The 13,147-nt window shown below is 42.9% G+C and overlaps 1 protein-coding gene across 3 annotated transcripts in view; it reads right to left on the bottom strand.

The window, feature by feature from the left end:
* The window catches only part of EYA2 (EYA transcriptional coactivator and phosphatase 2), a 58,707-nt gene extending 45,864 nt beyond the window's left edge, over positions 1 to 12,843 (bottom strand). For all 3 annotated transcript variants that reach the window (XR_003249874.1, XM_026042198.1, XM_026042199.1), the window contains exon 1: positions 12,793 to 12,843. The gene's annotated coding sequence lies outside the window, so the exon portion shown is untranslated. The remainder of the gene's footprint in view (positions 1 to 12,792) is intronic.
* Positions 12,844 to 13,147: the final 304 nt, after the last annotated feature.

The raw sequence follows: 13,147 nt of genomic DNA, 5'->3' as shown, positions 1-13,147 counted from the left end.
TAGGGCTGTAAAAGTTTATTTAAAATTGGGAGCTAGCAGTTCTGCTCACCTTTYGGTTCGGTTATTTTTGGTTACCAGAGCTTGGGTATTGGCATGTGCAAGCGCCAGGTTCACCTGCCCACACACACACAGAATGGTTTGGGYTGACGTTACTGGCAACTTCTTTGCATACCAGGTTGTTTATGAAAAAGGCTAAGTGCAGCAAACTTTCTCATTTGCAGGAGCTATAGTCCAAAAGCAGTGGACAAAGTAACATTTGATTGCTGAAGGTCTTGGGGGCAAGAAGACATGCCCACAACAGCAGTGCTAGCCTGCTACTCATGCTGATGAGTAGCGTGCAAAGAGCTAAATGGAAGAAGAATGCACTCAGCAATTTCCTTACTACTCATTCCACTAATATTTACCTGTCTTGAAAGTTCAACTACTTCTATGGATTTTTAGGAATTAGGTTGTCTAGCAGCATGGAGAAAGCAAATCAGGAACAGCTTCACTCCATGGGCTCGTCGGGTTGAGCTCTGATTTCCCAAGAGCTGCATGACAGCAGAACCAAGATCTAAGCAAAAAGCTAACCTGGGCCTGGGATCAGAGAGCTGTTAGCAGCTGGCTTATTTTCAGCCCAGAAGGAGGGGATTTTGGCAGGCAAGACCAGAGGGTGTTGCGGAACTCTGCGCTGGCCCTTTGCATGATCCTGCCATGCAGCTACTGAAACCCCACAAGGCAGTGAGGGAAGTGAAAAAGCCAAATGACAAATGTCCCAGCCCAAAACCATTCAAACAAAAGCCCTTATTTTTCTTTCCAAAGTCTCATCTGCTACAAAAAAAAAAAAAAAAAAAAAAAAAAAGCCATTTTATGATATTAAACAGGCCTTGAATCACTTACCACAGTACAGAAGGACACTGACATTTGAACTGCAAGAGTTTCTTTTCCAGCCTATTTTTCCCCCTCTGTGACTAGTACATTTGAATAACTGGAATTTTTAAAATCCCTTTTCCTCCTTTGCCCATGATGTAATGCAACTGCTGCAATATCCAGCGATGCAGCACTGCCAGCACCTGGCCAAGTTTGGCACCGAGTACCTGGGCTGGCACCAACCACAGGGATCTTTTAAATAAATTTGGCAGACCCGGGGAAAGCTTTGCCACTGCTGCCATAAACAGCCCACAGCACAGTGAGTGGGAAAGCACTGAAAGAGACCACAGCTTTGTTACTGAAATAAAGGTGCCCATTAGCTAACTGTTCAATCTAGCACCTAACCCTTCAATCTAGCACCTACCTACATAGGAAAAAGAGAGTTTTACAAGGATATATCAAAACTGAGGACACCAACAGCAACACAAGTGTAAGAAAGGAGTCCATCACACCAGGGCAAGCCTGCAAAGCCAGCAGGTAGCTCWTAGCCGGGAGATGCGCTGTGCACGGTTGCACGTTCTACCAGGTCATTCCTTAAAAAGGACTTGTTCATACTGGAACACGTCTCAAATTCTTCTTTCTGGTACTTTTCAGCTCTGCTTCCTTGGAAATTTTGTTCTTAATAGATGACGTAGGAGCAGGCACAGATGTGCATGMACAGGTTGAAGCTACATGATTGGATCCTCAGTAGAGCCATGTAGGTGTCCTGCAGTATGGRCATGCACTCCTAATGGGAAACCCAAGCTGCTGGTAGCATGGGCAGGCAGCAGACAGGCAAACTGCTACAATTACTGTGACCCAACTTTTTCTCTGGGGGCTTAAAATTCTGCAAACATAACTGACAAGTCTGAAATCTGCAGACAGTCTCAAACAACCACAAAGTATGACACCTTATTGGAAGATGTTTGCATCTTCACTAGCAAAATCAGCATCTTCACTAGCAAAACCAGCATCCTAAAGCCCACCTGAAGAGCAGTTCCTCCCATCATGTTACCCCCTTGGCAGTGGCCACCAAGTGCCAACCAGAACCACAGGAGATTGGGCTGACCATGAGCGCAGGGTTTCAAAACAGCAGCYGAGTCAACAGCGGCCCATTCGTGTGGTCCAAGCAGCAGCTCCTCGCTCCTGGTGATCAGAGTTGCTCATATCTGCCATCAGGAAGGTGACTGCCTTAAACTGGAAGCTCCGATTTGATCTGCAACATCCCTAGCTTGGGGGCAAAATTCTCTCACCCACACAGGGCTTCAAAGTAGCAGCAACCTCTTGGCTTCCTGGCTTTGCATCACCTTGGCTGCAATTTATCTCTTTTCCTTTTAGGGAATGGCTTCTAACAACAGAAAAAAATAATAATTACCTCATTTTGGTTGCTGGAGGATGACAGAGGTACAACCAATTCACTCACTCTGCTTATCCTCATTGCTGGCAGCAAGAACAAACAAAAATCAACAAAGGTGCAAAATATTCACACACAGCACCAAGGAATATTTACACACAGCATCTCCCAAACTGCTCCTCTCTCCCCACCCCAAAGCGAGCAGCACTTGGGGCAACTCCAGAAAAAGGAGAGTACCTTTTTTTTTTTAAACTACTGCATATATGGGAGTAAAATACAGTTTGGAATAAGGGGGTTGGAGCTCAGATGAATTGTCAGGCTGTTTTACAGGGCAGAGGGAATTTCCCCAAACTATTAAACAGTCATCTAAAAATACTAACACCAATAAAACTGTAATTAGGAAATTACAAGAGGTCAAGGGAAGAACAGCTACCCAAGCACCAGCTGAATCTAACAGTAACTGAAGAATAACTGTGTGTAGATATGAAATTGTAGAAAGGCTGGCAAAATTACTCTGCATCAGGCCTAGACTCTGGGTTGCCAAGAAAGTCTCTGGGGTTTGGGACAGGARTGCTCAGGTGGGCAGAAGTTTGGGTTTAATTCTCATTCCAAAAGGGGAGTCCTCTCATGGTCTATATTAAATATATCCAGCCTTCAACCATCTCTGCTCTCTGCACAAGTCAAGCTGCTGAGCAGCTTTCCATTCATTCGTTTAACCACGTTTAAAGGCTGCTATCAAGGGCAACACTGAGGCAATACAAAAGCCAAGGTCTGGCTTCTCCTCCACCTCCCATCCCTCCAGCCTCCTCTACCTCCGCAGGCTGTTTGGCAGCCAGGCAGCGCAGGGTCTCATCCAACGATGCTGCGGGAGTGCTCTGAACATGATGGATTTGCTAATGATACAAATCTGCGAGCAGCACGTTAGTGCTGCCAATGATTTATGAAATGCCAGAGATGGTTCTCTCAGCAGCGATAAGCTCCTGCAAGCTCGTGGTTTGCAGGAGATTTCTTGCAAATGTTGAGAATGTTCTGGTCCCCCCATCGCCCCCAGCCAGGGAAAAGCTCAGGGCTGTGGTGAGCATTTCTGTAATGAATCACAGGTTACACACACACACCCCGCCCTGTGATACAGAGGGGCAGGTTCGCCTCCTTTCGCATGCAGGAAGGGCAGCGTTTGCCTTGGAGCGCGGCCAAGCTTCGCGCTTCCCCCAGGATGCCAGCGGCTACCAGCAGTTGCAAAATGCAGCATCGCACTCCCCCTTTGCTGTGCTGCCCTTGGCACCCTGCTGGCCCGAGATACAGTCAGAAGGACTCCAAAAACACTCTCAAACGCCTGTAGCTTTGCAGATTTCTCAGGCAGGGAGTCCCTGCACCCCACAACGTACCCAAGTCCCGCGTGCTACCTGAGCCCCAAAGCCCCCATGACACCAAGCTGCCCCCAGCCATGACTTGCAGGCTCTGATCGGCGACCTTCAGGAGACATTTTTCTTCATTTGCAGTCAGACAGTGGTTTCCTCATGTTTATTCACATTTATGCAGTTATGAGTTATTTTTACCCAGGTGGAATAATCACAGATAGCTCAATATTTAACATGCAAGATCTTCACCACCACTGGCCGAAGTCCTACGGCTGCTTCTCCTATTCTGACTAGTTCGACCTTGCTTGGCAAGAATTTCTCAAAAGTGTATGAATAGCAGGGATTTATCAGACATTTTGGAACTTTTCCTGAGCCCTATGGACTGGTGTTAGGAATTAATTCCTAGAAATCCAAGCTCTGATAATATACCTTTGCTGAAAGTGCTCTGAGCTGGATTTTCATTTGCTGCTTTCACACCAGTGTGCTGGGTTTTGGAGAGTGCAGCCCCCATCTCTCCCCAACCTACTTAGTTGTTGCTGAAAACAGGAGTGCTGAGGCAAAGCTGGAACTTTGTTCAGTTTCATTGTCTATAAAATAAGCCATTATTTTATAAGCATTAACAAGCACGACATCTCCCTGGGCATTCATGTCCAAGATTAGCTGGTGGGAAAAAGCCAGACGTTTGCACCACCTTTGACGCCACAGCGTCACTCTGGGACCGCGCTGCGTGTTTTCCTGGCACAGAAACAAGTTAATCTGGTCAGACTTCTACGAGTAAACAAGTGATTTWTATATATATATGTATGTATGTATATATAGTTAAGGAGAGCTTCTCAATCCTATCACTTTTCTTCCATCCAMTCTTCATGGACACTCATTTCACTGAAATTTTTCCAAGAAGCGCCCCCAACAGTGTCATGCAATTCTCTGCACTATCAGGGTGCACCGAGACCACCTCAAATCACCTCTGAGTTGCCCTCTCCAGAAGGCTGCGTGTGCAAGAACCAAATTCAGAAGAAGAAACCAAAGAGAAGGCAGCACACGATTAGGGAATTCAGTGTGAGATCTAGCTCTTTCATATCATAACTCTGCGTTGTTTTTAGTTAAGCAGCATTTATTCTGTCTAGCGACTACCATGGTTGTTTAAAAGTACAATTACTTTTGCTTTGCTTAAGCGCAACTGATTTTGATATGCGCGCGTGTAGCATTAATAGCACTTATAAAATAAGAGATGACCATTTGACAGAATAGGCACCCTAAACCTGCAGGGTTATTTTTTTTGGTAAATCAGCATAATGCTAGTTTACTAATTTATTATTAATAATTCTAGCCTAATTTAATAGCCGGGAGAAGAAATAATTTTGCATATACTCTTTTAAAMACACTTCTGTTTTCACACAAGCTCAGTTTTGGTTGTTGCAACTCCACAGTTTTGTCCATGGGACAGCAAAGCCATTATTGCCACAGGGACCTCACAAAAGCAAGAAAAAGACCCCAAACACCCTATCTCCATTTGCACGCACACAGTCTTACTGAAAGACATGCACGCAATTAAGCTGCGACCAGCTCTGAACACTCACACAAGCTGGGCAGTGCATTAGGCTTTCAGGAACTACTAAACGTTTCTTTCAACTCCAAATGTGCTCTGCTTGCAGCCCCAGATGATTTGTAACTCCRTTCGCCAGGGCAAGTCTGGAGGAGCAGCGCCGCGGCGCTCCTGGAAGCACAAATGCTTGAGCAGGGGTGAGGAGGTCAGACAAGGGCAAAGTCCAAAGTAATTTTAAGCAGTTCGGCTAAGTAGCTAAAGCTAATGGGAAACCATTCTAATTTATTACAGTCATCCCTGGTGAATATAAGGACAACGTTTTTCTTCAGCAGCGTGATTACAAAGCAGCAAATTCCTCTGTGTATATAAAAGAGCTATGGACAGTATAGATCAAATGTCAGAAAAGGCCTGCACTGCATGTTGGATGTGGGGGAAAATAGTTTGGGATAGGTTTTTTTTTTTTTTTTGAAGAATGAGAATGCTCCTTCTTGTTTTCATTTCTACTTTTTCTAATATACATTCTCTATATATGAACACACATGTACATTAACTTTAGCTTTCCCATCTATAAAAGAAACAAGGTAGTGCTATTTCTGCAGTACGTGTTTTAGCATCTTCCCATTGCCAGATTCTCAGCAAGAAACATCCCCTGCTTTTCTTGAACATACAGAAACCCAAACTTTCCTTCTGACCCTGCCCCCAAACACTTTCTGCGTCTTGCTGGCAGACACATGTGTGTCACTTCAATTACCGGCACCAAGTTCTGCTTTATAGACCATAGACAGCAGTAAACAAATAAAACGCAGCTCGAGTTGACAAGATACTTGAGCAGCATAAACATCCTAAAGAAAAAGAGCCAGAAGAGGATGTTCTGCAACTGGTGGCAGGGACTTCTCGTGTTTTAGTTTATTTTTCCCCAAACTATTTCCCACTCTCTGATAAAACCACAGGCCTGGATGAGTCTATCAGACCAATTGCCCTTTTTTCATTATGTTGGTCTAGGCTGGGATTGAAGAACATCTAAAAAAAAAAAAAAAAAAAAATCAGTAAAAGTTGAGGTTGCTAAGGTCCAGCCTCTTCTTTTAAATAGGATTTATTTTTTAACCTCTCCCATGTGCAGAGACCATGTGATATTTAAGAAATATCCAGGAGGTACCAAGAACTGCTATAACAGCCTGTTTGTTTCAAGGTTTTCATCCAARCAGGTCATCAAAAGTCTGAAACTCAAAGGTGAGTTTCTCCTAAAACACTTCAAATGCGTAACTTTGGACAAGGTTCAATACCTAATGGACTCTGAATGAAATTGCTTCTCTAATATCTTGTGTTTGCCTCAATCTTAAGAAAARGTCTGATCCTGATTATTAAAAACGAAAAAGTAATTTGAAATGTTTATCGGGACGGCAGCTTTATATGCAGGACAAAAATGCTCCAACTGCCTTTTCAATCCAGCTGGAACAAAGTTTTCATTTTTCTCTTTTTCCTTAAAATTTCATTTATTATGAGTACTCTGTCTTAGTAAGGCAGCTGTTGGCAGCAGGCTGTGAAATTAAAGTTGAGCTGGCTCTTGCTAAGAGCCAAGATATAATATACTTTTGTCAGAGCTAAGTTTTTCTTGTAGATATGGAACCTACATTCAGTAATTAAAATAGCTAGTCAATCAATCCTAGCAACCCCACTTGAAGAGAGAGCTGCTGGTACTTTAAAATATAGTTTCCAAGCTGTACAGATTGCAACCGAATAAATGAGATTGTTCTAGCTCATTCACGGAGGTGTTTAAGCAGCCAAAGCACCGATTACTGGAGTTGTATTTTGCCTATGCAGAGTCAGTAAAGGACTCAGTTTTGATGAGCAGAATAGCTATTCCACCCAGTTCTGCACCCCTGTCAATGAGATCACAAAAACCTTGGCACAACTGAAGAGGCAGAAACCTCTTAAAAACACAATGAAATGATAATAATCCTTCAACAGTTATTACCATTTGCCCTGTGTATCACAGACGTCTAATTCCACTACTTTGGAGTTTCCTCAGGCAGAGGAAGGAACTTATCCTGATTTCCAACATCCTGGGCATCTCATCACATCTCATCTCTTATCACTGAGTACATGAACACCTCTTTCCTCCTGCTTCTTTGGCTGGCTGAAAATAAAGCAGCAGTAACCTTCAATCACGCTCAGAGCCTCACCTGGGGGGTGCTTAGGAAGCACATTCCAGAAATATCTCCCAGAAAGTGCCCTTGGGAAGCAGGTAAAGGAACAGGACAAGACTTAGCACGTGCTATTGGAAGATAAGAAATCCAAGCCAGGCAAGGGGTGGGATTTTATATATTAAATGCATCAAATAAAAGAGAACTAGAACTGAAAGAGTATCTAAACCAAAACATCAGGTTCATTAATCCTCAATAACCAAGCAAACTGGTGACTTCTTCCCCTAATTTTTGCAGGAAGTTCAGTTATCAATGGCAGTAGCATAAATGCATTATTAGTCTCAGGAYATAATTGGATTTAAATGACTAAAAATCACAGATCTCCCTCCCTACCCTCGTTACAAGCTCCCGCAATCACACCAATCTCCTGCAACCACACCAGGCCCTTCTCAGGCCACCACATTGACTTTTTTTCCTCCTTCTCAGCTGGACCAGTGAGTTGATCCCATTTGTCCAGTTGCACTCACACCACAGGAGAGGTGACCATGCAGACAGGGCAAGAGGCCATTTCAGCAGGTGACAATCATCTCCATCAGCTTAACCCAGCCTTGAGACCGTGCACTCAGCCCACCAAAATASCTGCTTGCAGAAAGGTCCTATTGCTCCCAGGTTGGCTGTACTTCCAGTGCCAGAAGAGCCTGCCCAAATCACTGCTCCACTTAAGCGATTTTACTTCCCTTTCCAGTAAACACAGGATTACAATTAAATACTCCAATACAGTTGAGGTTGGCACCACTTCTACTATTTTAATATTAACTGACAAGCAGATTAAAATAACATGGCTTTAAGGACTATGCCTACCCTCCTAACGCATTAACTGTGCTCACATGCAGGCTTTCAACTTGAACTTGACGTCTACTCCAGCTCGGTGCACAATGGGCTGATCCACGGGGTATAACTGCTAGAGTCAAACTCTGGACCAAAATGCCCTAGTAGATGATTAGAAAATGGAAGAGCATTAGAAAACCAGTGGGATTCTGCTCACCGGTAACACTGAGCTGAGCAGCTGGCTACAGGTTACTCATGTGATGAGTTAGATTCTGCAGYTCCCACAACTTAACAGCTACAGAGCATAAAATACTGATTTATTTGAAAATGCAAAAGAAAAAAAAAAAGTGGCCACTGAACAAAAATCTTCTTACTTAGGTAGAGGCTGGCCTAACAGGTTCATCCTCCACGTAATTCTTCTAAAAAGACCATCTCAGCTCTTTCTAAGGAGGCAAACCTCCCCAAACAGATCAAAAGACTGTGTCTTTCGAGAAACAAGGAGGACAGATCCAGTACCSTTTACGATTTTTGAGCAGCTACAAAGTTACAAGCAACTAAAAACAAAAAAAAAAAACCCCAAACAAGCTAAACACAACAAAAAAACCCTCTCAAACAGATATAAGAAACTCATATCCTGCACCAGGAAAAATGCAAATCCCATTCAGACAGCCATGTAAAAGAACACAACACATTTCAACAGCCAGCATATTACAGTACAAATGACATCAGATTATTTTGAAAAAAAATCAGCCCTTAGACATCAGTTAGCCATGAGCTCAGCTTTCCGCGCACGATCATTTGTGCCCACAAAATGCTGGAACAGCATTTCGGCATCACCTCAGACTCTGAAAAGGTGGGTCTAATTTTATGTTTCAGAGACCAGGGACTGCTCCTTATTRTCAGACTTCTCTCTTATTTCACTTTGGACACAGAAAAAGCAAGACATTCTGCACCACCCTTCCCTTTCCCTTCCTGTTCTGAAATGCTCTAAAACCAACAGCTATTCCCCAAAACAAGATGTGCTCTCTTTCCCGATCAGTCTGTTATGTTGATAAAATGCTGATTTTATCATGCAAAAAAAAWTTTTCTTATTCCTCCATGTCTTTTTCCTTACTGCTGTAACCAAAGAATATGTTAAAACTACAAGAAGAATGACAGAAATAATCATTCCCCTTTTGATGACTTGCTTTTGACAGAATGGAAAGTCTTCTTTTACTCCAAATAACCATAAAACACATGAGATTCAAACTATTGTTTCTGGTGAGAAAAAAAAAAGTATATTAACTTGGCTGGGAGCTGCAGGACCCACCAGGACTTCCCTCCATAGCGGACTTCCCTCCATAGCACAGGGACTTTCACTACAAAGGTATCGTGCACATGCTTCCAACAGGGACTCTCTTGGGGGCAACATTCGCTTCTTATTCCCAAATCTAACCTTCCTGCTGGCCAATATTCACCGAAATGCTGCACTGTGACTACTCATGGGCAAGAGCACTGAAGGAATTTGCTAAGGAAGATGGGTTAAGTCCTCCTGCCACGCTCCACGTGCTTTCAGCGGTTGGAGCTCCCCCTTCTCAAACTGAGCTTCCCATAAAGCTGCAAGGCTGGAAGGGCAGGAACCTGACCAAGCTTTTGTTATCCTAACAAAGGCCTCAGTGGTGACACTAAATAGGCAGGTGCTTGGACTTTGGTATAGCTCTCTACTGGGAAAAGTGACCTGATAGGACCAAGGCCTGACTTTCATTGGCAGGCCGGAGCTGTCAATAGACATAAATATCCCTGGCAGCATTTTCATTGGAACTAAACCTTGGATCCAGTTCATCCAACACTGCGGTCAAGGATGAAAGACATTAGAAAGTAGAGACTATAAAAGAACAAAAGAAACCCCCCCAAAACATGTGATAGCTCCCCCCAAAAAGCTACCAGGAGGCGGTAGGTCATCCCCACCGAGATGGCTCCAGCACCTTGGCTGGCTCCAGCGCCCTCCTTCCCRCTCCTTCGGCTGCTTTCCAGGGCTTTATTTTTCTCCTCGCCCCAGGCGCGGGAAGCGGYGCAGGTTGCGCACCGCGCGTTTCTCTTCACGCTGACATCCTTGCATTGTAATGGGGGCACCTTTGGGGACTGGTGACAAATTAGTCACCAGTTAAAGAGTATTTTCCTTTCATTTCATACCAGGTGGAAGATATTAAAATCTCTAGAGGCATTTCCCTACTCTGCTGCAATAAATCATTGAACCATTKCATTTTAAAATGGCTTAATTTTACTACCTCTATAAGTTCACCACACAAAAAACCCACAACTGGGTTAATATAGGATGACTTTTCTGAACTTATTCAGGGAGACACTGCCATAAAGCAATTGAACACTAACTTTACTTTGAAAATTTATATTTAAAATAACATTTAGAAGGAGGAGTTATTTCCTTTTAGGAACAAAACAAAAAAATAAGYGTGCCTACAATGGTGTCTATAAAAAGTTAGATAATATTTTCCYTTCTTTAAATATTTAATTTGGAACATTAACTACATAGAAGCTACCACAGTTTATTTAAAAAGTGAAATACTGATTCTTCTTTTGTGAAGTAATTGTAAAAGCAAAAGCAGAAAACAAWGTCTTAAAAAAAGTAGCAAGCTGAAGTCACAGGCCCTTGAAATACAGCAGTAAAGTCAGTGAACACAGAATTTTGCTTTTATACTTTTTTTGAGAAAGCAAAATAATATTTTAATTGTGCCTTTAGTTACAAAGGTCATATCCAAGCATTAACTTCGCAGCTATGGATCCTTTCAGTGGAGTTTTCTCCTTCACYATGATAATAAAAGACATTTATAGGTTATAACTAATACTAAGTACTATGCAAATGCCTTACTGACTTCTCCTAAATGACTTCACATGCTTAATCATATGTGCTTAATCATCAATTAAGCCACTTTTTTGATGTTACAATAGAGTTATTAAGGAAAAGAGTCCCCTCTATAGCTGAGGCCATGCTGACAGCAGGAGAGGCACCTGGCAGTGGATGGTGCTGGGGGTAAAGAGCCCATCAACAAGCACAGACTAYGGAGCTTACGCGCAAATACAGCTTCTATGTACCAAAGAAAAACTGAGAAGAGATGAATTAAACAGTAGAAATGTAGAACTAAATATGTCTAGGTAGCTTCATGGCCTACAGTGCTTTCCCCAAGGCCCTGTTCATCCCAGGGGAGGGGGACAGGATCATTACCTGCCATCCGCCCCCTCCACCAAGCTCAAGTTCAAAACCAYCTTCTTTTCCCACTTCCCATCCTGAAGCGGGATGCAAGGCAGGGCTTCCATGTGCAACRGCCACGTTCCACCCCAGATACAGTCAAATTGTTGTAACGATTGAATAACCTTCATTTGTGGTGGGGGATCTGCAGGAAGGGGAAGCCCCAGGGTCTTTGAGAAGGAGAAAGTTCAATTCTGGCATTAACACATCTTGTTTTTGGCAGCACACTGATTTTTCAATGCAAAGCCAAGCGTTTGTCCCTACCCCCAGCCCAAGCTTGCAGGGGGGGCAGGAGTGGCATTTCCAAACTCATCTGGTCCAGAACTTTTGCAAAAAAAGCAAAACTGCATTTCAAATATTTTACAGAAGAATCAGTTCGCTGCCCAGGCATTTCTCTTCCCCAAATTACAGCCATTGTAGTGAACAGGAGCGACAGCTGCCAAGCAAAATTATATCTTATGTAACAAGSGGATACACCTTCTTTCTAACAACAACTTAAATATTCAAGTGCAGAGATAGTAAGGAGGCTGAAGTCATTTAAAGAGAAAACAAAAAAGTCTGAAGACCTGCACAGTCTGTGCTTGCAATGTGAGCTTGTTCTATAAAAAAATGCACCTTTGCAACAAGTGCAGAGGATTTAACACTGCTCTCAGCAAATAAGACAAATCTGTGCCCAAACTGGCTAGAGACTGCAATGGGAGATGGGTTGGATGCCTAACATTTGCCCATAGTTAAGTGCAAGAAAAGGGAAAACTTATCTTTTTCTATTTTGCTGCAWTATTTAAGGCTAACGCTAATATTTAAAGCTATTTAAGGCTGACTCCTAACTCTGTGTTGCTGAGATATCAATGTAGCACTTTATCTAATAAAAAATATGTTTCAGGCAGACCAGGCTGGTTTATAAATTTAAAAAATAAATTTACAGGGGAAAAAAATAAAGGAAAATTTGGATGCAGCCAATATAAGCTTAGCATGTTTTACTTACAAAAGCRTCCAGTTTCATAAAAGTGGTACTTTTGGTTTTGAAAGAGTGGAAAAACAGTAACTTCTCAAATAAAACTGTGTTTACTATTGAGCAATTTTTTGAATTGTTTGAGCCACAGAAGTGGGGAATAATCATTTATTTGCATAGCGGGACTTCAGTTCTCCAAGTTTAAGTCAATATCAGAAATGTTCACTGAGAGCAAAACAAACCTTTTTATAAATACATTTTGACTTGCTGTTCCAATCTTACAGATTGCTACAACCCAAGTAGGAACAGGGTAATTGAGCACAGAAGTGCAGCAGCAAGAGGGACTAACTGGTGGCAGAGAGTTGCATTCAAAACAGCCCAGTTATTTCAAAATATATGAAGGCAAAGTGAGCTCACAGCAGCAGCCTGAATCAAAGTGCCACCACAAGATAAAGTTTGCAATAGATGTGAAACTTGCCTTTAAGACAGCAGACGAGCGACCGTGTGGTGCAGAGACTAAGCTGTAAATAACCGGGGCCCTCGGATGGCTTTGCTCACACAACCTATTTTAAAAAAAAAAAAATTTAAAAAAAAAAAAAGAAAGAAAAAAGAAAAAAGAAATCAGATGTCTGCTCCACTTTCCCCTCACTGTTTCTTGTGGGTGTCTGAGTAATCCTAGAGGCATTTCCAATTTTTAAGGCATTTTGCTGAGTTTAAGAAATTTTCCCCTCGTCCCCTTGCCTTTGTTTGGGAAGAGGAGGCTTTACTGCCCGGCTCCGGCTTCCCCGTGAGGTCTGCCCTTCGCCACGCGCAGCGAGGCGACAGCTCTGCCC

The sequence above is a fragment of the Nothoprocta perdicaria genome, unplaced genomic scaffold, assembly GCF_003342845.1.
Source record: "Nothoprocta perdicaria isolate Ctin4 unplaced genomic scaffold, notPer1 scaffold_3, whole genome shotgun sequence".
Lineage (NCBI taxonomy): Eukaryota > Metazoa > Chordata > Aves > Tinamiformes > Tinamidae > Nothoprocta > Nothoprocta perdicaria.
This window is presented reverse-complemented; position numbering and strand designations above follow the sequence as displayed.